This window comes from Hyla sarda, chromosome 12 (assembly GCF_029499605.1).
Source record: "Hyla sarda isolate aHylSar1 chromosome 12, aHylSar1.hap1, whole genome shotgun sequence".
Classification (NCBI taxonomy): domain Eukaryota; kingdom Metazoa; phylum Chordata; class Amphibia; order Anura; family Hylidae; genus Hyla; species Hyla sarda.
This window is the reverse complement of record NC_079200.1, coordinates 80,345,406-80,372,930: the sequence shown is the minus strand read 5'-3', so window position 1 is coordinate 80,372,930 and position 27,525 is coordinate 80,345,406. Positions and strand designations below refer to the sequence as shown.

Sequence of the window (27,525 nt, the reverse complement as noted above, 5' to 3'; positions counted from 1 at the left end):
TGACACCTTTCATAATTTTTTCTCTTCTGTCAATGCCCAGAGAGATTAGCTACAGTGCCATGAGTTGCAAACTTCTTGATAATGTTGTACACTGTGGACAAAGGCAAATCTAGATCTCTGGAGATGGACTTATAACTTTGAGATTATTGATATTTTTCCACAATTTTTGTTCTCAAGTCCTCAGACAGTTCTCTTCTCTTTCTGTTGTCCATGCTTAGTGTGGCACACACAGACACACAATGCGAAGACTAAGTGAACTTCTCTGCTTTCAGGTGTGATTTTTATATTGCCCACACCTGTTACTTTACCCTGGTGAGTTAAAAGGAGCATCACATGCTGGAAACAATCTTATTTTTCCAAAATTTTGAAAGGGTGCCAATAATTTTGTCCAGCCCGTTTTTGGATTTCGGTGTGACATTATGTCCAATTTGCTTATTTTCCTCCCTTTTTGGTTTAGTTCCAATACACACAAAGAGAATAAACATGTGTATAGCAAAACATATGTTACTGCAATCCTTTTCTGTGAGAAATACTTCATTTTCTTTAACTTTACGGCAATGAATGTATGTACATAGGGGGAGATTTATCAAAACCTGTGCAGAGGAAAAGTTGCCCAGTTCCCCATAGCAACCAATCAGATCTCTTTTTTCATTTTTAACAGGGCCTCTGCAAAATGAAAGAAGAGATTTGATTGGTTGCTATGGGCAACTGGGTAACTTTTCCTCTGAACAGTTTTTGATAAATCTCCCCCATAGTGACTGCACCAGCAGAATAGTGAGTGCAGCTCTAAGGTATAATGCAGGATGTAACTCAGTACAGGATATGTAATGTATGTACAGAATGGCAGATAAATTATATAAAGAACTGAATATTAAAACATTATCTTTCCAAATTGGTTAACTCTCTTCAGTGAAAATATATGCTAAAAAACATGTATCCCTAGCACCAGTGCAAAATCTCAATTGTAAATGTTAACATCATTATTTAAAAAAAAAAAAAAAAAAACACAGACAACTCATTGGTAATACAAGCCCGAGTCTTCCTCCTGTGGGAAATCTTAATATTCCACTGAGGTGTTTTTTTTAAACCAATTCTGCACTGTTTTGTTTGGCAATCACTCTTTCAGCTCTGTAGTTTTATCATTTAATGCATGAAACAGGCAGCTCAGGTTGAAGAGAGATGTGAGATTGTGAAGGAATGCTCACGTTTATCAACGAGTAAGTCGTGCTGAGTCTGTGGCTGCGATGTAAGGGATTTATTAATACAGTGCCACAAAAATATGATAATGAAATCAGAATAACAGGAAAGACAGTTTATTTGGATGGATACAATAAACATTAACTGATGGCAGAATGTTTTGAAATTTCTTAATTTTTTACATTTTCCAACTCCAGAATTTGTAAACGAGACGCTCTGAGCGAACTGTCATTTCTCAAGGCCCAGGTTGGCACAGAGCAGTGCTGACAATGAGCTTGGACCTAGTTTGTATTTAGAAAGCCAGAGATAAAAAGATTTCCCTTAATCCTGCAATGTTTACAGTCGGCCCCGCCAATTTTCAGAAAGCTGACGCCAGTCCAAATTGTAAATCAACACGGATTCACATAAAGCAGGGAGATAAGTCACCATACAACCGGTTCTGGACCTGACAATGTCACAGCTTGTATTGGGGGACACTGCAACACAATCTTATCATATAACAACTCTGATAATACCATTATTCCCTATACTATCATTTCTAATGCTGCTGCTGGGGTGTGACCACAACCTCAGCCTCAGCACCTCCAATAACTAATCCACAAGGTAATGCTCATCTCTTTTCAGAGTGTTTCAATAGTGGGTATGGAATACCATGTTGACTTTCCTTTTGCCAGTGAGTAACAGAGGCTTCCAAGCATGAAATGTTGCAAATCAACAGGTTTATTGAATTTTATGGTATGTTCACATGGGACAGATATGGATGTATTACAGTAGATATAAAGTCAATGGAATTTCTAGAAATCCCATCCACATGCTAAGTATGAAATTGATGCAGAATATTAATTTATGCTGCAAATAGGCTGTGGATGTATTGTCGGTTTTCTCCAATGACTTAATTGGGGAAGTTATAATTTGCATTAAATCCAGAGCATCCACAACTGCGGATTTCAAATACAACGATTCTCCAATTCCACAGCAAATCTACACCAAAATCTGCATTATTTGGTTTGCATGTGCTGGTAATTTAGGCTAGGTTCACACTGTGTTACTGCTCCAGTTTGACGTATCTGTGAGCATCCTACTGAAAACAGAGTGCCAACATATACTGTTAACGGGAGTAGCGGACCCCATTGATTTCAATGGCCGAAATGAGTCACCTAGTGTTTTAGACCTATGCGCCGTTTTAACCCCTTAAGGACCAGGCCATTTTTACACTTTAAGGACCGGAGCGTTTTTTGCAATTCTGACCACTGTCACTTTAAACATGAATAACTCTGGAATGCTTTTAGTTATCATTCTGATTCCGAGATTGTTTTTTCGTGACATATTCTACTTTAACTTAGTGGTAAAATTTTATGGTAACTTGCATCCTTTCTTGGTGAAAAATCCCCAAATTTGATGAAAAAAATGAAAATTTTGCATTTTTCTAACTTTGAAGCTCTCTGCTTCTAAGGAAAATGGATATTCAAAATAAAATTTTGGTTCATATATACAATATGTCTACTTTATGTTTGCATCATAAAATTTATGAGTTTTTACTTTTGGAAGATACCAGAGGGCTTCAAAGTTCAGCAGCAATTTTGAAATTTTTCACAAAATTTTCAAACTCGCTATTTTTCATGGACCAGTTCAGGTTTGAAGTGGATTTGAAGGGTCTTCATATTAGAAATACCCCATAAATGACCCCATTATAAAAACTGCACCCCACAAAGTATTCAAAATGACATTCAATAAGTGTATTAACCCTTTAGGTGTCTCACAGGAATAGCAGCAAAGTGAAGGAGAAAATTCACAAGTCTTCATTTTTTACACTCGCATGTTCTTGTAGACCCAATTTTTTAATTTTTGCAAGGGGTAAAAAGGAGAACATTTTTTACTTGTATTTGAAACCCAATTTCTCTCGAGTAAGGACATACCTCATATGTCTATGTTAATTGTTCAGCGGGCGCAGTAGAGGGCTCAGAAGGGAAGGAGCGACAAATGTTTTTTCGGGGGCATGTCACCTTTAAGAAGCCCCTATGGTTCCAGGACAGCAAAAAAAAAAAAAAAAAAAAAACACATGGCATACCATTTTGGAAACTAGACCCCTTGGGGAACGTAACAAGGGGTAATGTGAACCTTAATACCCTACAGGTATTTCACGACTTTTGCATATGTAAAAAAAAAAAAAAATTTTTTAACCTAAAATGCTTGGTTTCCCAAAAATTTTACATTTTTAAAAAGGATAATAGCAGAAAATACCCCCAAAATTTGAAGCCCAATTTCTCCCGATTCAGAAAACACCCCATATGGGGGTGAAAAGTGCTCTGCTGGCGCACTACAGGTCTCAGAAGAGGAGGAGTCACATTTGGCTTTTTGAAAGCAAATTTTGCTCTGGGGGCATGCCGCATTTAGGAAGCCCCTATGGTGCCAGGACAGCAAAAAAAAAACACATAGCATACCATTTTGGAAACTAGACCCCTCGGGGAACGTAACAAGGGGTAATGTGAACTTTAATACCCCACAGGTGATTCACGACTTTTGCATATGTAAAAAAAAAAAAAAAAAAAAAAAAATTTACCTAAAATGCTTGGTTTCCCAAAAATTTTACATTTTTAAAAAGGGTAATGGCAGAAAATACCCCCCAAAATTTGAAGCCCAATTTCTCCCGAGTACGGCGATACCCCATATGTGACCCAAAACTGTTGCCTTGAAAGACGACAGGGCTCCAAAGTGAGAGCGCCATGCGCATTTGAGGCCTAAATTAGGGACTTGCATAGGGGTGGACATAGGGGTATTCTACGCCAGTGATTCCCAAACAGGGTGCTTCCAGCTGTTGTAAAACTCCCAGCATGCCTGGACAGTCAACGGCTATCTGGCAATACTGGGAGTAGTTGTTTTGCAACAGCTGGAGGCTCCGTTTTGGAAACAGTGGTGTACCAGACGTTTTTCATTTTTATTGGGGAGGGGGGGCTGTGTATGGGTATGTGTATATGTAGTGTTTTTTACTTTTTATTTAATTTTTTGGTAGTGTAGTGTTTTTAGGGTACAGTCACCCGGGCGGGGGTTCACAGTAGTTTCTCGCTGGCAGTTTGAGCTGCGGCAGAAAATTTGCCGCAGCTCAAACTTGCAGCCGGATACTTACTGTAATCCTCCGCCCATGTGAGTGTACCCTGTACGTTCACATGGGGGGGGGGGAACATCCAGCTGTTGCAAAACTACAACTCCCAGCATGTACGGTCTATCAGTGCATGCTGGGAGTTGTAGTTTTGCAACAGCTGGAGGCACACTGGTTGTGAAACACCGAGTTTGGTAACAAACTCAGTGTTTTGCAACCAGTGTGCCTTCAGCTGTTGCAAAAGCTACAACTCCCAGCATGTACGGACAGCGGAAGGGCATGCTGGGTCTTGTAGTTATGCAACAGCTGGAGGCATACTACTTTGGCTGGGGATGCTGGGGATTGTAGTTATGCAACAGCTGGAGACACACTGGTTTGCTACTTAACACAGTGTGCCTTCAGCTGTTGCAAAACTACAACTCTCAGTAGTCACCGACAGCCAACGGGCATGCTGGGAGTTGTAGTTAAGCAACCACCAGATGCACCACTACAACTCCCAGCATGCACTTTAGCTGATTGTGCAAGCTGGGAGTTGTAGTTATACAACAGCTGAAGGTACACTTTTCCATAGAAAAAATGTGCCTCCAGCTGTTGCAAAACCATAAGTCCCAGCATGCCCATAAGGGAATGCTGGGAGTTGTGGTGGTCTGCCTCCTCCTGTTGCATAACTACAGCTCCCAGCATGCCCTTTTTGCATGCTGGGAGCTGTTGCTAAGCAACAGCAGGAGGCTGTCACTCACCTCCAACGATCCACACCGCGCAGGTCAGTCCCGCTGCCGCCGCAGCTGCTCCTGGGGCCCCGATCCCAACATTCACGCCGGGGATCGGGGTCCCCAGCACCCGGGGTGCACGTCACGCACCCGCTTACGTCCTCCGGAAGAGGGGCGGAGCGGGTTGCGGGAGTGACACCCGCAGCAGGCGCCCTGATTGGTCGGCCGACGAATCAGGGCGATCGTGAGGTGGCACCAGTGCCACCTCACCCCTGCTGTCTATGGCTATTCGGGGCCGTCTCTGACTGCCCCGATCAGCCAGTAATTCCGGGTCACCGGGTCACTGGTGACCCGATTGACCCGGAATCGCTGCAGATCGCTGGACTGAATTGTCCAGCAATCTGCGGCCATCGCCGACATGGGGGGGGGCATAATGACCCCCCTGGGCGATATGCCGCGATGCCTGCTGGCATCGGGCACCGGCTCCCCTCCGGCTAGCGGCGGGGGGCCGGGAATGGACAGGACGTACTCCTACGTCCTCGGTCCTTAAGGACTCGGAAACGGGGGCGTAGGAGTACGTCCATTGTCATTAAGGGGTTAAGCAGACTCAAAATGTCTGTGTACTTTGCTTTTGAGTCCGCTGAAAATGGTACATGCGGCCCAAACTGAGTCACTAGGTGACTCAGGTCGGTCATTGAAATCAATGGGGTCTCCTGTTTTTGGTGGGATGCCAACAGATACCACTAACGGAAGTACTAATGCAATGTAAATCTAATTTTACCTGTGAAAACAATGCACATATGCTGCTGTAGGAAAGCTACCACAATTTTATTTAGTGTAGGCTTACCATTACTTGCAGTATTGCAGGAGTTTCTACCAGATTGTGCCAAGTGACATTAGGCTACTCTGTCTGCCTCACCATGTCTGCCCTAAATGTATGTCCTGAGTCTCATCTGGACTATTAAGCGGGCACAGAAGCTGCGCTCGCTTCATAGACTGCAGCTTCGGCTGCTATGAGCAGACTGGGACCTGCCGGTAATGGTGAACATCATCAATCTCGCCGGCTCTGGTGATCTAGCAGCTCTGGTAAATAATTTTTTCCAACCCAGCACAGCAGATCGAGCATTTCAATTCATTCAAATATCGGCAAATATCCAAATGGAAATGATTCACCAGCCTCAATTATATACAGATTTAACACCCCAACATCTTATTTATGTGGGGGCTAAATAAAGGATTCAGTTCATCTTCCCCAGCCGCAAGATCTGAACGACCTATGGCAATGCATCACAGATGCAGTCAATTTCTGAGGATATGCTGGCCATGTCTGGACAGAACTGGACTACTGACTAGACATCTGCCGGGTCACCACTGGAAATCTATTTGAACATTTATAGTGCAAAAAATAAACTTGATGTTAAAAAAGATGCGTCTTGGTAATAAATACCAAGGCTGTAATTTAGCACCTTCTTTTTTTTATTCACTCTGTGTTTAGTGGTTAGCAGTGAACATCTTAAACCTGCAACGAAAAAGGCATAGTCAACAAATGCTGATAAAATCCTGTTCATTTCAATGTAGCATTGGCAACTGTGGTAACTTAGGTATTAAAGAACTTCTCTTCTATACCTCAGCAGGATACAGCATTCTGACATAAGTTTAATTCTGAAGATTAAGAGCTGTTTAACCTTCTATGTCCTTGGCACTGGCTCCAGGAGTAACACAGAAATCATCTCAATTGCGTGGAGAAACTACATATGTGGCATAATGAATTGCGAACCAAGATGCGTAAAATGTGATCTTGTGTGGGATGTCTAGCCCTGTCCACACCAATGGTAAATTGTGTTTTATGCAGGGCAGCCTGATTGCCTCGCTCCTGACAATGGACGTTATTATCTGAGAATAGGAAAGTAGGCGATGGGGAAATGATGGTGCTCACATCCCATCAGACTGTTCACAGCAGAACACAATGTGCTGACCGTAGAGGTGAAAAAGGATTCTCAAAACCTATTTGCACACTATTAAAGGGTTAATGGGGCAGTACTGAGCTAAAATTAAACGTGTCCTGACTATCAAAAACATAGAATCGCTCATAATATTGTTTCAATCTGTGCATTGCTTCCAAATGGTAATAGGCTGCTTTATGAAAAGTCTAAAGGTCTGTATTATGAGCCCATTGGGACTGCTTTTAGCCATTTCTTAAATATTTTTTCTTTGCTGAATTTGCTACATTTTCTGGAGCTATAGCAAAAATATGCGTCCAATTACAGATGGATTTTGGCACTAAACAACAAAAAAGGCTTAATTTTTTATCACAGTAACAATTTTATGATTATTAAATGATGGCAGAATAAAGAGCTCTTTTCCCACTAAGATCAATAGTATTTGGCCTTTTTGGCCTATTTTACTCTCCCCAAAAAAAAAAAACAGCCCAAAAAACTGTGCATGCACATAATTAAAGGGGTTCTCCTGTCGAAAACTTTTTTTTTTTTTTAAATCAACTGGTGACAGAAAGTTTAACAGATTTGTAAATTACTTCTATTTAAAAATCCTTCCAGTACTTATCAGCTGCTGTATGCTCCACAGGAAATTATTCTCTTTTTTGAATTTCTTTTCTGTCTAACCAAAGTGCTCTCCACTGATACCTCTGTTCATGTCAGGAACTCTCCAGAGCAGGAGAGGTTTGCTATGGGGATTTGCTCCTGCTCTGGACAGAGGTGTCAGCAGAGAGCACTGCGGACAAACAGAAAAGAAATTCAAAAAGAAAAGAACTTTCTCTGTAGAAAACAGCAGAAGTACTGGAAGGATAAAGATTTTTAAATAGAAGAAATATAGAAATCTGTTTTTCTTCCTGGCACCAGTTGATTTAACCTCTTAACCCCTTCACGACCACAAACGTAAATATACGTCCTGGCTTGGGGGCGGGACTTCCTGCACCAGGACGTACATTTACGTCCTGTGTATGACCGCGAGCATCGGAACGGTGCTCGCGTCATACACGGCAGGTTCCGGCTGCTAGCAGCAACCGGGGACCCGCCCGTAATGGCCGACATCCGCGATCGCGCGAATGTTCGCCATTAAACCTTCAGATGCCATGATCAATACAGATCACGGCATCTGCGGCATTGCGGTACTTGGATTGGATGATCAGATCGCCAACAGTGCTGCCGCGGCGATCCGATCATCCAGCATGGCGGCCGGAGGTCCCCTCACCTTGCTCCGGCCTTCTCCCGGGGTCTTCTGCTCTGGTCTGCGATCGAACAGACCAGAGCAGAAGATTACCGATAATACTGAGCAGTGCTGTGTCTTATGAATAGCACTGCACAGTATTAGCAATCAAAGGATTGCTATAGATAGTCCCCCCCCCCCAATAAAAATGAAAATTGTCAGTTTTTCCCATTTTACCCCCAAAAAGCGTAAAATATTTTTTTAATAAACAAATTTGGTATCGCTTGGTGTGCGTAAATGTCCGAACTATCAAAATATAATGTTAATGATCCCGTACAGTGAATGGCATAAACGGAAAAAAAAAAAGTCCAAAAATGCTGCTTTTTTGTCCCCTTTAATTTAAAAAAATTAATAAAAAATTATCTAAAAGTTTTATATATGCAAATGTGGTATCTAAAAAAAAAAGTACAGACGACTGCGCAAAAAATGAGCCCTCATACCGCCCTATATACGGAAAAATGAAAAAGTTATAGGTGGTTATAGGCGATTTTAGATTACTGATTTTGTACAAAAATGTTTTGATTTTTTTTAAGCGGTACAAAAATATAAAAGTATCTAGCCATGGGTATCATTTTAATCGTATTGACCCACAGAATAAAGAACACATTTAATTTTTACCGTAAATTGTACAGTGTGAAAACGAACCCCTCCAAAATGTGCAAAATTTTGGTTTTCATTTAAATTTTTTTTTATTGGGTTCGCCGTACATTTTATGGTAAAATGAGAGGTTTCATTACAAAGTACAATTGGTCACGCAAAAAACAAGCCCTTATATGGGTCTGTAGATGGAAATATAAAAGAGTTATGGATTTTAGAAGGCGAGGAGGAAAGAACAAACGCAAAAAGGGGTTAAGGCCGTGACCCCGCATCATGCCGGGTCGGTCTCGGCTGCTAATGATAGCCGGGACCCTGGGCTAATAGCGCGCGGCACAACGATCTGCTATTAACCCTTCAGATGCAGCGTTCAAAGTTGGTCGCCACGTCCAAAATGAAAGTAAAAGCTTCCCAGCTGATCGGGACTATCGCAATAAAATTGCAATGTCTCGATCAGCTAGGACGCGAGTGGAGGCCCCCTTAAATTGCTCCGTCGCGTTCAATCTGAGCTACAGGCTTGAGCAATCGAGCCCCTAGAACGCTGATCCATGCAAAGCTATGGCTTTGCAGGGTCAGGGTAAAAGAGCAGTGTGTGCAGTGTTATATCCCCCTAAAAAAAGAGTTAATAAAGGTCATTTAACCCCTTCCCTAATAAAATTTTGAATCACCCCCCTTTTCCCATAAAAAAAATAAACTGTGTCAATAAAAATAAACATATGTGGTATGGCCGCGTGTGTAAATGTCCAAACTATAAGAATATATTGTTAATTAAACCGCACGGTCAATGGCGTACGCGCAAAAGAATTCCAGCGTATAGCGTATTTTTGGTCACCTTTTATTTCATGAAAAAATGAATAAAAACCCATTAAAAAGTCAGATCAATACAAAATGGTACCGATAAAAACTTCAGAACACGGCGCAAAAATGAGTCCTCATACCGGCCCGTATGTGGAAAAGTAAAAAAGTTATAGGGGTCAAATTGAGCATTTTTAACGTACACATTTTCCTGCATGTAGTTTAGATTTTTTTTCAGAAGTATGACAAAATCAAACCTATATAAGTAGGGTATCATTTTAACCGTATGGACCTACAGAATAAAGATAATGTGTAATTTTTACTGAAAAATGCACTGCGTAGAAACGGAAGCCCCCAAAATTTACAAAATGACATATTTTTTGTCGCACAATAAATTTTTTTTTTCTGTTTCGCCATGGATTTTTTGGTAAAATGACTGTCACTGCAAAGTAGAATTGGTGGCGCAAAAAATAAGCCATAATATGGATTTTTAGGTGCAAAATTCAAAGTGTTATGATTTTTAGAAGGTGATGAAAGTTTTTTTTTTTTACCGGAGTACCCCTTTAAAGGAGAGTCCACACTGTGCCATGTCGATTTTATAGGTTCTCAGTAACATGTAACATGTAGATTGTGCTGCAGATTTTACCATATACATTAAAAAAGTGAAATTTGCAGCTTTTCCGCAGCATAATGATTTTTAAATTTGCAGCATGCTCATTATATGTCCATGCAGAATCGTTCTGCTACATGCAAATGGGGTTCAGAAAATATTATGGGGAAGATTTATCATTGTTGTCTTTTGAAAGTGTGTTTTAAAATAATTTATTTTTTCCTTGGTATTGCTTACATGCAACATACTTATCATACTATGGCAGGGGAGTAGATAAACTTGGCGCACATAAGCAAAAATGGTGTAGATTTGTAGTTTTGGAGGGGTTTTGCGACATTTTGTGTGACATTCGCACTTGATTAATCCATTACCACTGCAAAGAGAAAACTGAAATTGACTTTTGCAAGATCAATTGTAGCTTTTTGCTTACAGCCAAAGGTCGCAAAAAAAGTGCTTTGGCGCAATTGTGACATTTCAAGTGCAAAAAAAGGCTGTAAAGACAATTCTAAATGTCCCCTACATTCCCATGTTGCGCTCTTGTGCAGAAAATTTTTTATACCGTTTCCCCTATACATGCACTCAATACCCCATAATTGCAAAGTGAAAGCAGAATGTTAGAAATCTCTGCAAATTTATTGACAATAAGTTTTCAGACCTTTTACTCAGCTCCTTAATAGCCTGCAAACCTCTTGGGTATGATGCCACAAGGTTTGCCCACCTGGATTTGAGGATTTTGGGCCATTCTTCAGTGGAAGCCATTTTCATGTCCCTCCAGAGATGTTTGATTGGGTTAAAGGAGTAGTCAAGTGCTGAAAAGCTTATCCCCTATCCTAAGGATAGGGGATAAGTTTCAAATTGTGGGGGTCCAACCGCTGGGCCCCCCTCCCCCCCCCCGCGATCTCGTGTACGGGGACCCGGCTCGCTGGCCAGATAGCGGGTTAGCGACCACCGCACGAAGCGGCGGCTGACACGCCCCCTCAATACAGCGCTATGGAAGAGCCGGAGATTGACATGCAGCGCTCCGGCTCTTCCATAGAGTTGTATTGGGGGGGTGTCAGCTGCCACTTTGTGCTTTGTGCAGTGGTCAACACGCCCCTTCCCACGGCCCTGTACGGGAGATCGCAGGGGGGCCCAGCGGTCGGATGCACCGCGATCTGAAACTTATCCCCTATCCTTAGGATAGGGGATAAGCTTTTCAGCACTGGATTACTCCTTTAAAGTCAGGGCTCTGGCTGGGCAACTCAAGGACATTCACAGAGTTGTCCATAAGTCAATCTTGTATTCTCTTGGCTGTGTGCCTCGGCCCAGTTTGAGGTCTATAGGAACAGGCTTTCATTAAGAAATATCACTGTACTTTTCCTCCATTCACCTTTATCTTAGCCCAGACCAGTCCCTGATGCCGAAAAACACCCCACAACATGATGCCGCCATCTTTACTGTAAGGCTTATAATAGACAGATGATGGGCAGGGCCTGGTTTCCTTGAGAAATGATGCCTAATTAATGCCAAATCTTTAATTCAATCTTGGTTTAACCCCTTGGGGACGGAGCCCATTATAACCGTAAAGGGGTACTCCGTTCCCTTGCTTTCGGCGCTCCGCTCCCCAACGTCTGGAAGTTATTGGTCCGAACGATGTGTGTGGGGGCTTCCGTGTTCAGGGCCAACCCTCGTGACGTCACACCCGCCCCCTCAAGGAAAGTCTATGGGAAGGGAGCGTGACGGAAGCCCGCAAATCTGACCACTATCACTTTATGCATTAATAACACTGGGATGCTTTTACTTATATATCTGATTCCGAGAGAGTTTTTTCGTGACATATTCTACTTTATTTTAGTGGTAAATTTATGTCGATACTTGCATCATTTCTTGGTGAAAAATTCCAAAATTTCAGGAAAAATTAGAAAAAGGGCATGTCAAATAAATTACATATTGATTCACATATACAATATGTCTACTTTATGTTTGCATCATAAAGTTGACATGTTTTAACTTTTTGAAGACATCAGAGGGCTTCAAAGTATAGCAGCAATTTTCCAAATTTTCCCGAAAATTTCAAAATCTGAATTTTTCAGGGACCAGTTAAGTTAAGAAGTGAATTTGAGGGTCTTTATGTTTGAAATTCCCTATAATGGACCCCATTATGAAAACTGCACCCCTCAAAGTATTCAAATTGACATTCAAAAAGTTTGTTAACCCTTTAGGTGTTTCACAGGAATAGCAGCAAAATGGAGGAGAAAAATCTAAATCTCCATTTTTTACACTAAAATGTTATTGTTGCCCCATTTTTTTTTTTCATTTTTACAAGGGGTAAAAGGTAAAAAGGCCTCCCAAAACTCGTAACTCATTTTCTCTCGAGTAAGGAAATACCTCATATGTGGATGTAAATTGCTTTGTGGGTGCACTAGAGGGCTCAGAAGGGAAGGAGCGACAACGGCATTTTGGAGAGCGAATTTTGCTGAAATGGTTTTTGGGGGGCATGTCGTATTTAGGAAGCCCCCATGATGCTATACGCCCAGCATCCCAAGTCCTTAAGGACGTAGGGCGTATGGATACGCCTGTGGGAACTCCCGGCCCCACCGCTAGCCGGTCGGGGACCGGACCGGGATGCCTGCTGAAATCATTCAGCAGGCATCCCGGCACATTCCCCCCCTCCCCCCCCATGTCGGCGATTGCAGGAAATCGCATGTCAATTCAGACATGCAATTTTCTGCTATTCCGGGTTGATCGGGTCTCTGGTGACCTAATCGCCCATAAAATAGGGATGATCGGAGCTGTCAGTGACAGCCACGATCATCCTAAGGGATAGGAGCGAGGTTGCAGGTGTGCCACCCCCTCCTATCCCGTGCCATTAGTCAGCAATGAGAATTGACCAATGGCAGTTGAAGACGGGGGTTGCCATGGAAACCCCACACTCTGCCCACCGCTGGATGTCGGGCAGAACGGGGGGAGAAGATGACGGCCGGTACCTGTGAAGAAGATGCGATGGGGACCGGCGATCATCGGTGGCATCAGCGGAGATCAGCGGCGCATGTAGGGAGGCGACGGCGTGGAGCATCAAGGAAAGTGGCAGTAAAGCAATCTTTACAGCTGCCTTCCTAGTGGTTGCCAAACTGCAACTCCCAGCATGCCAGACAGCCAAAGGCTGTCTGGGCATGCTGGAAGTTGTAGATTTGCAACATCTGGAGGGTCACAGTTTGGAGACCACTATTAGAGTGGTGCCCAAACGGTAGCCCTCCAGATGTTGCAAAACTACAACTCTCACCATGCCTAGACTGCCCAGGCATGCTGGGATTTGTAGTTCTGTAACATTTGTCCCTTCAGATTTTGCAATTTTCATGAAAATTTTGAAAAATTTTGCTGCTATACTTTGAAGCCCTCTAATGTTTTCAAAAAGTAAAAATATGTCCATTTTATGATGCCAACGTAAAGTAGACATATTGTATTTGTGAATCAATATAAAATGTATTTGGAATATACATTTTCCTTACAAGCAGGGAATTTCAAAGTTAGAAAAATGCAAAATTTTCAACATTTTCATGAAATTTTGGTATTTTGCACCAAGAAGGGATGCAAGTAATGACAAAAATTGGATGTAAAGTGCTCTGTGGGTGCACTAGAGGGCTCAGAAGGGAAGGAGCAACAAAGGCATTTTGGAGAGCGAACTTTACTGAAATGTTTTTTGGGGGGCATGTCGCATGATGCCAGAACAGTAAAAAAAAAAAACACATGGCATACTATTTTGGAAACTATACCCCTTAAGGAACGTAACAAGGGGTACAGTGAGCCTTAACACCCCACAGGTGATTGACGAACTTTCGTAAAATTGGGACGTAAAAAAACAAAAAAAAAATGCTGGTGTTACCCCAAATTCTTCATTTTCACAAGGGGTAATAGGAGAAAAAGCCCCCCCAAATTTTTTAACCCCATTTCTTCTGAGTATGGAAATACCCTATATGTGGATGTAAAGTGCTCTGTGGGCGAAGTACAATGCTCAGAAGAGAAGGAGCGCCATTGAGCTTTTAGAGAGCGAATTTGTTTGGAATGGAAGTCGTGGGCCATGTGCGTTTACAAAGCCCCTGTGGTGCCAGAACAGTGGATCCCCCCCACATGTGACACCATTTTGGAAACTACACCCCTCACAGAATTTAATAAGGGGTGCAGTGAGTATTTACACCTCACTGGCGTTTGACAGATCTTTTAAACAGTGGGCTGTGCAAATGAAAAATACAATTTTTAATTTTTACGGACGACTGTTCAAAAAATCTGTCAGACACCTGTGGGGTGTAAATGTTCACTGTACCCCTTATAATAATCTGTACCCCTTATAACATGGGGTCACATGTGGAGGGGGTCCACTGTTCTTGCACCATGGGGGTGATTCCAACAAGTGTGCCTCCAGCTGTTGCAAAACTACAACTCCCAGCATGTACGGTCTGTCAGTGCATTCTGGTAGTTGTAGTTTTGCAACAGCTGGAGGCACACAGGTTGGAATCACTGAGTTAGGAAACAGTCTCTAGCTCAGTGTTTCCCAACCAGTGTGCATACAGCTGTTGCAAAACTACAATTCCCAGCATGGCCAGACAGTCAGGGATGCTGGGCATGTAGTTCTGCAATATCTGGCCCTTCAGATGTTGCAGAACTACAACTCCCAGCATTTCTGGACAGTCTGGGCATGCTACGAGCTGTAGTTATGCAACAACTGGGGAAGAACAATGTGGAGACCGCTGAGTAGTGGTCTCCAAACTGTAGCCCTCCAGATGTTGCAAAACTACAACTCCAAGCATGCCCAGACTGTCCAGGCATGCTGGTAGTTGTAGTTCTGCAACATCTGAAGGGCCAGATATTGCAGAACTACACGCCAAGCATCCCTGACTATCTGGGCATGCTGGGAATTGTACTTTTGCAACATCTGGAGGGCTACAATTTGGAGACCACCGTATAGTGGTCTCCAAACTGTGCCACTTCAAATGTTGCAAAACTACAACTCCCAGCATGCCCAGACAGCCAGTGCATGCTGAAAGTTGTAGTTTTGCAACATCTGGAGGACTACAGTTTAGAGACCACTACACAGTGGTCTCCAAACTGTGGCCCTCCAGATGTTGCAAAACTACAACTCCCAGCATGCCCAGACAGCCTTTGGAGTTGTAGTTTTGCAGCTTTTAGAAGGCCACAGTGAAGATCACTTACCGCGATCTTCACTGCAGCTTTCTCCAAAGCTGCACTTTCCAGCCGCCGCTCCGATGATGCCGCCGCTGCTCGGAGATGCCGACGCTGGTCCTGGTAAGCCGGCCATGCTCCCCCCTCGCCACCCGTGTTTTCCCCCATTCTTCCCGGACTTCGATTGGCAGGCAGAATGGGGGAAATGAACTCCAACCCCTCCCGCCCCCTCTTGCCATTGGTGGTCGTTCTGACCGACCAATGGCAGGGGATAGGAGGAGGTGGCAACACTGCCACCTCGCTCCTATCCTTTAGGATGGTCGGTGGTCGGAGCTGTCTCTCTCATTCTTATTTTCCGGCGACCGGGTCACCAGTGACCCGATTGGCCCGGATCAGTGCAAATCGTCAGTCTGAACTGACCGGCGATTTGTGGTGATCGCCGACATGGGGGGGGTCTCATGACCCCCCTAGGCATTGCCATGGGATGCCTGCTGATAGATATCAGCAGTCATCTCGGTCCGATCACTGCCCGGTGAGCGGCCGTAACCGGAAATGCAGAGGGTTCTTGGTCTCCTCTCTTTAACCCCTTAAGGACCAAGCACATTTTAACCTTAAGGACCAGGCCAATTTTATTTTAGTATTTTAGTTTTTTCCTCCTCGCCTTCTAAAATCCATAACTCTTTTATATTTCCATCTACAGATCCATATAAGGGCTTGTTTTTTGCGTGACCAATTGTACTTTGTAATGAAACCTCTCATTTTACCATAAAATGTACGGCAAACTGAAAAAAAATTTTTTTTTAGGGAGGGCATTTAAATGAAAACCGCAATTTTGCACATTTTGGAGGGTTTCGTTTTCACACTGTACACTTTTCGGTAAAATTGACGTGTTCTTTATTCTGTGGGTCAATACAATTAAAATGATACCCATGGCTAAATACTTTTATATTTTTGTACCGCTTAAAAAAAATCTAAAACTTTGTGTACAAAATCAGTAATCTAAAATCGCCTTATTTTGACCACCTATAACTTTTTCATTTTACTGTATTTAGGGCAGAATGAGGGCTCATTTTTTGCGCCGTCATCTGTACTTTTTATCGAAACCAGATTTGCCTACATAAAACTTTTTAGATAATTTTTTATAAATTTTTTAAATAAAATGAGACAAAAAAGCTGCATTTTTTAAATCTTTTAAAAAATTTTTTTTATGTTTACACCGTTCACCATACGGGATCATTCACATTATATTTTGATAGTTCAGACATTTACGCATGCGGCGATATCAAATATGTTTATAAAAAAACATTTTACGCTTTTTGGGGGAAAAATGGGAAAAACTGACAATTTTCATTTTTATTGGGGGAGGGGATTTTTCACTTTTTTTTTTTTTTTTTTTAATTTTTCACCTTTTTTTTTTTTTTACACTTTTTATGCACCTCTCATCGCCCCCATAACACCCCCCTGCACCTCTCATCACCCCCATAACACCCCCCTGCACCTCTCATCGCCCCCCATAACACCCCCCCCCCCTTATCACCTCCACAACCGCCCGCAAGTTCACTTACCCTGCCGGGGATCGGTGCTGTGAGGCTGCATCTACTCCTATCACTGCACGGGTTTGGAAATCTCACCTCACACCATGGAGGACGCAGCTCTGCATTACACAGGCAGACACAGCAAGGGGAGAGCGAGGACATACAGAGCCCCTCCCCTCCCCTCCCCCCTTCTGTGTCTCCACAGAACATCATCTACCACGGGAGCTTTCAAGTTTGCACGGGGAAAGGAAAACACAGAGCGGGGGGAGGGGACATAGGTGCACAGCTCCTTCACATCCCCCTGCTCTGTCTTGGGAGGACGTAAGTTTGCACGGTCACAATATGCCACAGCAGGGGAGAGAAAACATACATGCACAGCTCCTCATCTCCCTAATGACTGCTATGTGTAATGGACCGGCCCTGCAATGATTCCTAAGGGTCCCGCGTCCTAGAAATAGGTAAAAAAAAAAAATGTGGCGGCCGCCAGGCGCCCCTGTTGTTATGGCGCCCTGTGCGGCCGCACAGCTCGCACACCCCAAAGGCCGTCCCTGATCATGGCATCTGAGGGTTAATGGCGGGCATCCGTGCAATCGCGGATGTCGGCCATTACCGGCGGGTCCCCGGCTGCTGATAGAAACCGGAACCTGCCGTGTATGACGCGAGCACCAATGCTCGCGGTTATATGCAGGACGTAAATGTACGTCCTGGGGCGCGAAGTACCGCCAAACCAGGACGTACATTTACGTCCGAGGTCGTTAAGGGGTTAAAGGCCTTTCTCCCCAAATACTTAGTTTGGTGGGGCACCCAGCTCTATGATGAATTATGGCGGACACTGTGCTCTTGGGAATTTTCACTGTAACAGAAATGTTTTGTCCCCTTGAACAGATCGGTGGCTCCACAAAACTGAACAGGAAGTTTTTATCACCTCATGATTTTTACTCTGATATGCATTGTCAGGTATGAGATCTTATATAGACAGGACTGGGTCTTTACAGATCATGTCCAGTCGCCTGAATTTACGACAGGTGACTCCAGTCAAGGTGAAAAAGCATCTCAGAGAAGATCAAGAAAAATGGTAGGAGCCAGAGCTAAATATCAATGCTCATAGCAAAGTGTATGAATGCCTAAAGGGAAATTGACAGGAGGATCAACCGCACTAAGCTGAACATACAAGATTATAGTGCGGGTGGCTTTCTTTCTAACAGCGTTTTCCTCATCCAAACATGTTCAGCCATCCAGAAGATGTATTTATGCTTATTTGTAGAAACCGCTTTCTAATTTGCATGTATAGAAAAAGAAGAATTACAGCGGAACGGAGAGACAGATCAAGATGTGGTAAGTATCATTTTGATCAGTATCACCTGCACTACAAGCCTGTATGACAAGATTTTCATTAAATCCATGCCCTTTAATTTATGTGATGTAACTGACCTAAGTAAAATACTTCCTACACTTTGCTCTGATGAAGTATTCCACAATGATGGGTTTTCTCTCTGTTCAGCGCCTTTCTGCTCCAAAGACTAAATAGCTATTAGCTGACAGCAAGGTGTTGCAGGCAAATGAAATAGCCTTAGATACATCTGCTATCAAATCTATTACTGTGCACATAGCACAGTTATTTATTTCTTCATACGAGCTCCCCTAACAATCCCACCCCACTGTGTGCATTTAAAATAGTAATATTAATATTCTCCATGTGAAGCCCTTACCCCCCTCAACCTGCATAGGACATTCCATTATGGGTATATTACTGTGCATGTATCACAGTAACATATTAAGCAGAGTAATATTACCACTCCCTAAAAGCACAATGTATTTATACATTCTACATACAGAATAGTGCTGCACTGGACTTCAAAGCATAGCATGTGCTGACAACTTGACAAGAGAAGACTCAGGGACTGGTGGAGCTGCTCATTGATATGATTGTAATGTGGAATCTCCATAGGGATTGATGCTGCCAACCAACTGAAATCACCTAACAGTACCACTGATGTCTATTCTACCCCCTCTGTCAAATGAAGTACAGCCAGTGGCACATCTGTTCCTTCACTCATATACACATAGCTACAAGGACCTCGGTGCATGCAAGCAAGGTGGATGGCCATATGATGGTAAAGGCTTCCTGCCTCTTTGGGCCCAGATGCATCATCATGCCACTACTCCCACTATGCCTTGCTGTATAGCAAATCCACTTAGAAATTGATGTTAAAAACTTGGTGGAGGTTGATCAATTTCAAACATTAGCTCCAGTTACATCATTTCTCAGGTTATAATTGATTTCTGATACATTGTAAAACTGATATAATATAGTGTAAGTGTGGAAAAGAATTCCTGCCTCTCGAATGTGAATATTTCCAAATAAAAAAGGCAAGGTATGCCCAGCTACAACAGGTGCTCCCTGCCACACGTGGCATTCCTCATATAGTTTAGTATGTTCTCATTTTCTTGTCAGTGTTTCTTCTGTCTCCATGACAACTGTCCTCATCAAAAGCAACATAAATACTTTAGTTTCACCCGTTAATGTCTGAATCATTTCCGTGCTCAGATCCTATCCTGCACCTTTCTTAAGCAGCCTGGTCTCTAGCCTGTAGCTGTTTCAAAACTACATTTCTCAGGTTCCTTTGAACTGCTGTCGACAGACATCCACGTGGTCATACATAGCTAAAAAGGTGTGGGAACAACAGCCCACGCCGCACAAAAGTGTAGTTGAGTATGTCAGGCTGGGTTCACACTACGTTTTTGCCATACTGTTTTCAAGTATACTGTTTAAAAACGCATACGGTTTTCCTTTTTCCATACTGTTCGATCCGTTTTTTTGCCATACGGTTTTCTTTAGAAAAATGGATTGAAAACAGTATGGCAAAAACGTAGTGTGAACCCAGCCTCACTCAGTTGCAGGAAAGATGGAAACAGTGTTGCCCTTGGTTAGGGAACATATGGAGGCAGCTCAGCGAGCTCAAAGCAGAGTTTATAATCACCAGGCACGGGTTTTGAATTTTACCCCGGGAGATTAGGTTCTGGTTTTGGTACCAATGGTCGATAGTAAATTTCTGGGTCGGTGGCAAGGTCCCTACGAAGTGATCCAAAAGGTAGGGGAGGTGACGTACAGGGTACACCAGCCCGGGAGAATGAAGCCAGAGCAAGTTTCCCATGTAAACTTGTTTAAACCTTGGAAAGACAGGGAGACTAGTGTGGATGACAGCCCCCGGTCAGGTTTGTTAGGGGTGGAGTTTCCCGTCCTTCAGTCTGGTGTGAGGGAAGCAGTTGCCACAGTGAAAATTGCTGACAGCCTTTTCTCTGCACAGACTCAAGAGGCGAGGTAGTTCGTCAGTAGGAACACCGATGTGTTCTCAGACCTTCCTGGGCGTACTTCGGTCATCTGCCATGACATTGTCACTGAACCCCAGGTAAAAATACGGTTGAAACCATACCGGGTACCTTAGTCGCGTCGACAAGACATCACGGAAGAAGTACAGCAGATGTTAAAACTGGATGTCATTGAGGAATCAAAGAGTGAGTGGGCCAGTCTGATAGTCTTAATACCCAAGCCAGATGGCACGTTGTGGTTCTGTAACGATTTCCGCAATCTTAATGAGGTGTCCAAGTTTGATGCATAGCCCATGCCCAGAGTTGACAAGCTTATTGAAAGGCTAGGACAGGCTCGGTATTTTTCTGTTTTGGACCTCACCAAAGGGTACTGGCAGGTGCCCTTGAAATAGGCTGCCAAAGAGAAAACAGCCTTTAACACACCAGAAGGTTTATTTAGTACATGGTGTTACCCTTTGGTTTACATGGCGCTCCCGCTACATTTCAAAGGCTAATGGATATTGTTCTGCGGCCACATCATCGGCATGCCTCAGTTTATCTGGACGATATCATCATCGACAGTACAAACTGGGAAAGTCCACTTCCTAAAGTGCAGGCAGTGGTAGACTTCCTTAGGAAGGCTGGGTTAACTGCCAACTCCAAAAAGTGTGCCATAGGATTGGAAGAGAACAAATACCTGGGGTACGTCATTGGGCGTAGAGTTGTCAAACACCAGGTAAACAAAATAGAGGCTATCTGAAATTGGCCTTGACCTGTCACTATCCGACAGGTGAAGTCGTTCCTAGGGTTACCATATGAGATTCATCCCCCATTTTGCTACGGTGGCTGCACCCTTAACAGACCTCCTGAAGGGACGCAAGTCCGTCATGGTCCGTTGGAACGAACAGGCAGAGCAGGCGTTTTCCGCTTTGAAGTCGGCCCTATGTGGGTCTCCGGTGTTGGTGACACCCAACTTCAAAAGGGAATTTGTGGTACAGACCGATGCCTCTGAGGTAGGTCTCAGTGATAAACTCTCACAGGAAGTCAACGGGGAAGAGCATCCCGTTGTCTTTCTTAGCTGCAAACTGACCTCGGCAGAGACCAGGTATAGTATAGTCGAGAGAGAGTGCCTGACCATTAAGTGGGCACTCGAGTCTCTCCGACATTATGTTGGGCAGGAAGTTTCGTCTCGTGATGGATCATTCCCCCCTTAAGTGGATGTGCCAGGCCAAGGACAAAAATGCCAGGGTCAACAGGTGGTTTCTGTCACTACAGAATTTCAAGTTAAAGGTTGAACACGGAGCCGGTTGTTTGCTAGGCAATGCCAATGCCATATCGGGAGTCCATTGTTGCACAGGTGTTCACCCCCTCAGGCTTGAACAAAGGGGGGGGGGGGTATGTGAGAAGGTGAAAGGCATTGTGGTGGATGCGCAATATGTGTCATCAAGGCTCCTGGCTTTGGTGAAGTAAGAGCCGGTATTATTCAGGGTCTGTGCTGCAATGCAGTCTGACACTGTGGCCGTAGTATGGCTGGAAGGCCAATCCGGGACGGCTCTTACTGGGAATGATCAAGTGCAGGGTGGGGGTCATTCCCCACAATCCATGCCGCCTTTTGTTGGCCTTAACCCCTTTAGGACCCAGGTTTTTCCATTTTTGCATTTTTGTTTTTTCCTCCTTACCTTTAAAAAATCATAACTCTTTCTTTCAATTTTGCACCTAAAATTCCATATGATGGCTTATTTTTTGCACCACCAATTCTACTTTGTAATGACGTCAGTCATTTTACCCAAAAATCTACGGCGAAAAGGAAAAAATTATCTTTGTGAGACAAAATAAATAAAAAAACGCCATTTTGTAATTTTTGGGGGCTTCCGTTTCTACACAGTACATTTTTCGGTAAAAATGACACCTTCTCTTTATTCTGTAGGTCCATATAATTAAAATGATACCCTACGTATATAGGTTTGATTTTTTTGTACTCCTGGAAAAAATCATAACTACATGCAGTAAAATTTATACGTTTAACCCCTTCAGGACCAAGCCCATTTTGGCCTTAAGGACCAGAGCGTTTTTTGCACATCTGACCACTGTCACTTTAAACATTAATAACTCTGGAATGCTTTTAGTTATCATTCTGATTCCGAGATTGTTTTTTCGTGACATATTCTACTTTAACATGGTGGTAAATTTTTGTGGTAACTTGCATCCTTTCCTTGTGAAAAATCCTAAAATTTGATGAAAAATTTGAAAATTTTGCATTTTTCTAACTTTGAAGCTCTCTGCTTGTAAGGAAAATGTATATTACAAATAAAAAATTTTTTTATTCACATATACAATATGTCTACTTTATGTCTGCATCATAAAAGTGACGAGTTTTTACTTTTGGAAGACACCAGAGGGCTTCAAAGTTCAGCAGCAATTTTCCAATTTTTCACAAAATTTTCAAACTCACTATTTTTCAGGGACCAGTTCAGGTTTGAAGTGGATTTGAAGGGTCTTCATATTAGAAATACCCCACAAAAGACCCCATTATAAAAACTCCACCCCCCAAAGTATTCAAAATGAAATTCAGTCATTTTAACCCTTTAGGTGTTTCACAGGAATAGAAGCAAAGTGAAGGAGAAAATTCACAATCTTCATTTTTTACACTCGCATGTTCTTGTAGACCCAATTTTTGAATTTTTACAAGGGGTAAAAGGAGAAAATGTATACTTATATTTGTAGCCCGATTTCTCTCGAGTAAGGACATACCTCATATGTCTATGTAAATTGTTCGGCGGGCGCAGTAGAGGGCTCAGAAGGGAAAGAGCAATAAGGGAATTTTGGAGAGTACGTTTTTCTGAAATGGTTTTTGGGGGGCATGTTGCCTTTAGGAAGCCCCTATGGTGCCAGAACAGCAAAAAACCCTCACATGGCATACCATTTTGGAAACTAGACCCCTTGAGGAACATAACAAGGAATAAAGTGAGCCTTAATACCCCACAGGTGTTTCACGACTTTTGCATATGTAAAAAAAAAAATGTTTTTTTCACTAAAATGTGTTTCCCCCCAAATTTCACATTTTTCCAAGGGTTAATAGCAGGAAATACCCCCCAATATTTGTAACCCCTTCTCTTCTGAGTATGGAGGTATCCCATTAGTTGACCTGAAGTGCACTATGGGCGAACTACAATGCTCAGAAGAGAAGGAGTCATATTTGGCTTTTTGAGAGCAAATTTTGCTCGGGGGGCATGTCACATTTAGGAAGCCCCTCTGGTGCCAGAACAGCAAAAAAAAAAACACATGGCATACCATTTTGGAAACTAGACCCCTTGAGGAATGTAATAAGGAATAAAGTGAGCCTTATTACCCCACAGGTGTTTCACGACTTTTGCATATGTAAAAAAAAAAAAAAAAAATTTCCACTAAAATGTGTGTTTCCCCCCAAATTTCACATTTTTGCAAGGGTTAATAGCAGGAAATACCCCCCAATATTTGTAACCCCTTCTCTTCTGAGTATGGAGGTACCCCATAATTTGACCTGAAGTGCACTATGGGCGAACTACAATGCTCAGAAGAGAAGGAGTCATATTTGGCTTTTTGAGAGCAAATTTTGCATTTAGGAAGCCCCTCTGGTGCCAGAACAGCAAAAAAAAAAAACACATGGCATACCATTTTGCAAACGAGACCCCTTGAGGAACGTAACAAGGGGTACAGTGAGCATTTGCCCCCCACTGGTGTCTGACAGATCTTTGGAACAGTGGGCTGTACAAGTTTTCATTTTCACGGACCACTGTTCCAAAGATCCGTCAGACACCTGTGGGGGGTAAATTCTCACTGCACCCCTCATTACATTCCGTGAGGGGTGTCGTTTCCGAAATGGGGTCACATGTGGGGTTTTGTTTTTTTTTGCGTTTGTCAAAACCGCTGTAACAATCAACCACCCCTGTGCAAATCACATCAAATGTACATGGTGCGCTCTCCCTTCTGGGCCTTGTTGTGCGCCCCCAGAGCATTTTGCACTCACATATGGGGTATCTCCGTAGTCGGGAGAAATTGCGTTATAAATTTTGGGGGGCTTTTTTCCCTTTTACCTCTTGTGAAAATGTAAAGTATAGGGCAACATCAGCAAAATTTTATTTTTTACACTAACATTCTGGTGTAGACCCCAACATTTCCTTTTCATGAAGGGTTAAAGAATAAAAAGCCCCTCAAACCTTGTAACGCAATTTCTCCCGAGTACGGCGATACCCCATATGTCGCCCTAAACTGTTGCCTTGAAATACGACAGGACTCCAAAGTGAGAGCGCCGTGCGCATTTGAGGCCTAAATTAGGGATTTGCATAGGGGTGGACATAGGGGTATTCTACGTCAGTGATTCCCAAACAGGGTGCCTCCAGCTGTTGCAAAACTCCCAGCATGCGTGGACAGTCAACGGCTGTCCGGCAATACTGGGAGTTGTTGTTTTTCAACAGCTGGAGGCTCCGCTTTGGAAACAGTGGCGTACCGGACGTTCTTATTGGGGGAGGGGGGCTGTGTAGGGGTATGTGTATATGTAGTGTTTTTAACTTTTTATTTTATTTTGTGTAGGTGTAGTGTAGTGTTTTTAGGGTACAGTCACATGGGCGGGGGATTACAGCGAGTTTCCCGGCGCAAAATTTGCTGCATCTCAAGATGCGAGAAACCCACTGTAAAAGCCTCGCCCATGTGAATGTACCCTGTACATTCACAGGGGGGGGGGGGGGGGGTGGGGGTGCACCAGCTGTTGCAAAACCACAACTCCCAGCATGCATGGTCTGTTAGTGCATGCTGGGAGTTATAGTTTTGCAACAGCTGGAGGCACACAGGTTAGGAAATACTGAGTTAGAAACAGACAATGTTTCCCAACCAGTGTGTCTCCAGTTGTTGCAAAACTACAACTCCCAGCATGCCCAGATAGCTGAAGGGCATGCTGGGAGTTGTAGTTCGGCAACATCTGAAGGGCCAGATGTTGCTGAACTAAAACTCCCAGCATGCCTGGACAGTCAGTGCATACTGGGAGTTGTAGTTTTGCAACAGCTGGAAGAGCACAGATTGGAGACCATTATACAATGGTCTCCAAACTGGGGCCCTCCAGATGTTGCAAAACTACAATTCCCAGCATGCATGGTCTGTTAGTGCATGCTGGGAGTTATAGTTTTGCAACAGCTGGAGGCACACAGGTTAGGAAACACTGAGTTAGAAACAATGTTTCCCAACCAGTGTGTCTCCAGTTGTTGCAAAACTACAACTCCCAGCATGCCCAGACAGCTGAAGGGCATGCTGGGAGTTGTAGTTCGGCAACATCTGAAGGGCCAGATGTTGCTGAACTAAAACTCCCAGCATGCCTGGACAGTCAGCGCATGCTGGGAGTTGTAGTTTTGCAACAGCTGGAAGAGCACAGATTGGAGACCATTATACAATGGTCTCCAAACTGGGGCCCTCCAGATGTTGCAAAACTACTACTCCCAGCATGCCCAGACAGCCAAAGGCTGTCTAGGCATGCTGGGAGTTGTAGTTTTCAGACTCCTAGAAGCAGCAGTGAAGATCTTCACTGCTGCTTCTGAGGACCATATACTTACCTGCCGGTCCCGTCGCTGCTCGTCCACGTGGCCGGTCCTGCCGCTGCTCCTCGGTCCCGCCAGGTAAGGCCGCCGGTCCCCTGATGTTCCCCCCCTATGCCGCAGGTCCCCGCGAGCCCCCGCAGCCATCGTCCCCCGTTCTGCCCGACTTCCAGGGGCGGGCAGTGCGGGGGATCTGAACTTTCACCCCAGATCACTGTGATTGGTCCACAGGGACCAATCACAGTGATCGCTGACCAGGACCATCAATGGATGGTCCTGGGGGTGAAGCAGAAGTTGTCCCCTGCTGGAAACAGCGGGACTTCTGCCAGTTAACCCGTGCGATGCTGCACATCGCCGGGTTAACTGAATGTCATTTATAAACGCCGGGATGCGCGAACGCACTGCACAACCCGGCGTTTATATATGCCATTCTGCGGGAAGGGGTTAAAATTGTCATCTTCTGACCCCTATAACTTTTACATTTTTACACGTATGGGGCGGTATGAGGGCAAATTTTTTGCGCCGTGATCTGAAGTTTTTAGCGGTACCATTTTTGCATTGATAGGACTTATTGATTTTTATTCATTTTTTCATGACATAAAAAAGTGACAAAAATGCACTATTTTGGACTTTGGAATTTTTTTGCACGTACGCCATTTACCGTGCGGTTTAATTAATGATATATTATTATAATTCGGACATTTCCGCACGTGGCGATACCACATATGTTTATTTTTATTTACACAGTTTTTTTTTTCATGGGAAAAGGGGGGTGATTCAAACTTTTATTAGGGAAGGGGTTAAATGATCTTTATTCACTTTTTTTTTTTTGCAATATGTAATAGCTCCCATAGGGAGCTATAACACTGCACACACTGATCTTTTACATTGATCAGTGGTTTCTCATAAGAAACCACTGATCGATGATTCTGCCGCTTGACTGCTCATGCGTGTATCTCAGGCACTGAGCAGTCATTCGACGATCGGACAGAATGGAGGCAGGTAGGGACCCTCCCGGCTGTCATGTAAGCAGTTCGGGATGCCGCGATCCTGAATAAACTGGCATGATCTTACTTTCACTTTAGACGCGGTGTTCAACTTTCACCGCGATCAGTGCTGCGCGCTATTAGCCACGGGTCCCGGCCGTTGTTAGAGGCCATGACCCCGCATAATAGATCGGGAGCGGACTCGTGACATATCGGTACGTCATGAGTCCTTAAGAGGTTAAAGGCAGCCTGTTTCACCAGCTGAGAGGGATTTGCTAGTTGCAGCTCACACTGCCAGAGAGAGCTGAATGTGTAGTTCTTCCCTGTGTTTGCTCCAAGGTTGGAAGCTGGTGAACAGTCTGCCTGTAGGCCTTGATGCCGCATGGCAGGGACTCAGGTGTGAACAAACATCTAAGGAATACAGGTGGACTTTTGTTAAGTTTTCCTTGGTTCTGCATTTAAAGACTGTTTGCTGTGTGAATAAAACACTGAACTTTGATTTGAAAAGTACTGTTTCCTTGCCTCTATACTGCAACTGCACTTTGCAAGAGCGAGTCATCACAATACCCACATTATATAGGTTTTGTATTATTTTACTACTTTAAAAAAATTATAGCTTTTTGTAGGAAAATGTGTACATTTTAAATCATCTTCTTACCCCATAACTCTTATTTTTCCGTATATGGGGATGTATGAGGGCTCATGATCTGTAATTTTTATTGGTACCATTCTTGTTCAGATTGGACTTT

The 27,525-nt window shown here is 43.5% G+C and overlaps 1 protein-coding gene and 1 long non-coding RNA gene across 9 annotated transcripts in view; one reads left to right on the top strand and one right to left on the bottom strand.

Annotated features, from left to right (window-relative positions):
- LOC130297121 (uncharacterized) overlaps positions 1 to 27,525 on the top strand; it is a 170,406-nt gene that overhangs the window by 111,008 nt on the left and 31,873 nt on the right. For 5 of the 6 annotated variants that reach the window (XR_008849408.1, XR_008849409.1, XR_008849404.1 and 2 more), the window contains one exon: positions 6,636 to 7,310. The exons of the other annotated variant lie outside the window; for it this stretch is intronic. This is a non-coding gene — a long non-coding RNA (uncharacterized LOC130297121). Of the gene's footprint in view, positions 1 to 6,635; positions 7,311 to 27,525 lie in introns of those variants that run through there. 6 annotated transcript variants of the gene reach the window in all.
- KCNG1 (potassium voltage-gated channel modifier subfamily G member 1) overlaps positions 1 to 27,525 on the bottom strand; it is a 163,975-nt gene that overhangs the window by 118,377 nt on the left and 18,073 nt on the right. The window lies entirely within an intron of this gene.